The sequence below is a fragment of the Vigna unguiculata genome, chromosome 4, assembly GCF_004118075.2.
Source record: "Vigna unguiculata cultivar IT97K-499-35 chromosome 4, ASM411807v1, whole genome shotgun sequence".
NCBI classification, from domain to species: domain Eukaryota; kingdom Viridiplantae; phylum Streptophyta; class Magnoliopsida; order Fabales; family Fabaceae; genus Vigna; species Vigna unguiculata.
The window spans coordinates 23,476,828-23,480,013 of NC_040282.1; the positions used below are offsets into that span (position 1 = coordinate 23,476,828).

General features: G+C 34.2%; 1 non-coding gene across 1 annotated transcript; it reads right to left on the bottom strand.

Moving 5' to 3' along the window:
- Window positions 1-313: 313 nt before the first annotated feature.
- TRNAC-GCA lies at window positions 314-384 on the bottom strand. Its single transcript has one exon. It is a non-coding gene; the product is annotated as a tRNA-Cys (tRNA).
- Between the last annotated feature and the right edge of the window lie 2,802 nt (window positions 385-3,186).

The window sequence follows — 3,186 nt, forward strand, 5'->3', positions numbered from 1 at the left end:
TTGACAAGAGCAGCAGTCGATCAAAATTCAGTAGCAGCGGAGATGCAACGAGAGATGAACCGCCAATTGGAGGAATTGAGATGCAAGAACGAGGAAGAATTAAACACCCTAAGAGAGGAGAACCAGGGAATGCGAGCGCAAATTGAGCATAATCCCCCACAAAGGGAGGAATCCCGTAGTAATGAAGAGGGAGGGGACGGTACCGGGCGAGATGAGTCCCGAGTACAAACCACCACCAACCAAATAGAAGCGAGGCCCAGAGTAGCCAGACGCCAACCAAATATAATCTTTCATTTACAGTTTCTTATCGATCAGGCGACACCCGGATTTGAACTGGGGAAAAAGGATTTGCAGTCCCCCGCCTTACCACTCGGCCATGCTGCCAATAAAAATATAGATATGAAGTTTTTTAGAATACTCCCCCCTTTTCTTTCTATTGAAAAATTGAAAAACAATCTTGAGACAAATCGCAACCGTTAACTATTCTTTTATGAATTATTCTTGAATATTTGAATATAAATTTTTTTTTCTTAATGAGATCAGAAAATAAAAATTGATACATAACCAATCAATATTGCTTTTTTTTTTTTAACTTTGTTCATTCTAATTATAACAGCAACTTTCAATATATGTAAACCCTAGAATATCAATTTGATCTGTTACACAGATATTATCTAATCGAGTATCTTATCCATATCTATATAGATATAGAATACCAATACTATACGGTATTTTCAAGAAATTATCGTGCTTATTCTTTTTTTACAATTTTCAATAGAAAATTTGTAAAAATTCACACAACATGTTATGTGTTTGTTATCCTGAACAAATATGACTGCAATAAAGTTAGAGACAGATTTATAGCTGCAGTTAAATATATGCATGTTTCAAAAATACAAGCCTTATTACATTACACATAACATACTCTAATCATATTCTCCCCAATTCTCTCCAAAATACTTCACTTCAAAATATATCTTTTCTTGACAATTTCGAATGGATTTTTTTTGTATCCAATTGAATTTGAATATGTAATATCATAATAATGATAGAAATGAAATGCATTTTTTTAGATTCCTAAAAAAATATTGAAATGCCCGTAGAAATTTCCAATCCTTTTTTAGATTAGAATTTCGATTCTATCTGTTTGTTTTGTTGCAAATTCCTTCGAAGTTGAGTATCAAATTCTAATATTTCTTTCTCTTTTCATAATAGGTATTTCATACACTAAGAAATATTTGATACACGGGATTAGGTAAGATTTCATGTAATTCAGTATAAAGAATAGAAATTCCAATATTGCTAAATGGATTCATGTGATTTGATGAAGCATGACAGCAAATCGTGGAATATTTTTTGATAAAATTCACGGGGAAATTGAAAATGCTTGGGAGTGAAAATGAAGAAATGTCTACACTACCTGGATTGAATCAGATACAATTTGAAGGGTTTTGTAGGTTCATTGATCGGGGCTTAACAGAAGGGCTTTTTAAGTTTCCAAAAATTGAGGATACAGATCAAGAAATTGAATTTCAATTATTTGCCGAAACATATCAATTATTAGAACCCTTGATAAACGAAAAAGATGTTGTATATGAATCACTTACATATTCTGCTGAATTATATATATCCACGGGATTAATTTGGAAAAGTAGTAGAGATATACAAAAACAAACTATTTTTGTTGGAAATATTCCTCTAATGAATTCTCTGGGAACTTCTATAGTAAATGGAATATACAGAATAGTAATCAATCAAATATTGCAAAGTCCTGGTACCTATTACCGTTCAGAATTGGACCCTAACGGAATTTCGGTCTATACTGGCACTATAATATCAGACTGGGGGGTAGATTAGAATTAGAGATTGATAAAAAAGCAAGGATATGGGCTCGTGTGAGTAGGAAACAGAAAATATCTATTCTAGTTCTATCATCAGCTATGGGTTCGAATTTAAGCGAAATTCTAGAAAATGTTTGTTATCCTGAAATTTTCGTGTCTTTCCTAAATGATAAGGATAAAAAAAAAATTGGGTCAAAAGAAAATGCCATTTTGGAGTTTTATCGACAATTTGCTTGTGTTGGCGGAGATCCGGTATTTTCTGAATCTTTATGGAAAGAATTACAAAAAAAAAATTTCAACAAAGATGTGAATTAGGAAAAATTGGTCGACGAAATATCAACCAAAAGCTTAATCTTGATATACCCTAGAACAATACATTTTTGTTACCGCGAGATATATTGACAGCTGCGGATCATTTGATTGGCATGAAATTTGGAATGGCTCTACTTGACGATATAAATCATTTGAAAAATAAACGTATTCATTCTGTAGCAGATCTATTACAAGATCAATTTGGATTGGCCCTGGTTCGTTTAGAAAATATGGTTAGAGGAACTATATGTGGAGCAATTAGACATAAATTGATACCGACTCCTCAGAATTTGGTGACTTCAACTCCATTAACAACGACTTATGAATCTTTTTTGGATTACACCCATTATCTCAAGTTTTGGATCAAACTAATCCATTGACGGAAATAGTTCATGGGAGACAATTGAGTTATTTGGGCCCTGGAGGATTGATGGGGCGAACTGCGAGTTTGCGGATACGAGATATCCACCCTAGTCACTATGGACGCATTTGTCCAATTGACACGTCTGAAGGAATCAATGTTGGACTTATTGGATCTCTAGCAATTCATGCGAGGATTGGTATTTGGGGGGCCATAGAAAGTCCATTTTTTGAAATATCCGAAAGACCAAAAAGAATACACATGCTTTATTTATCACCAAATATAGATGAATACTATAGGGTAGCAACAGGAAATTCTTTAGCACTTACTCGAGATATTCAGGAGGAACAGATTGTTCCAGCCCGATATCGTCAAGAATTTCTTACGATTGCATGGGAACAGGTTCATCTTCGAAGTATTTATCCCTTCCAATATTTTTCTATTGGAGCTTCTCTGATTCCTTTTATCGAACATAATGATGCGAATCGGGCTTTAATGAGTTCTAATATGCAACGTCAAGCAGTTCCGCTTTCTGAGTCCGAAAAATGCATTGTTGGAACTGGATTGGAATGCCAAGTAGCTTTAGATTCAGGGGTTTCCGCTATAGCCGAACACTAGGGAAACATCGTTTATACTGATACTGACAGGATCTTTTTATTTGGTAATGGAGAT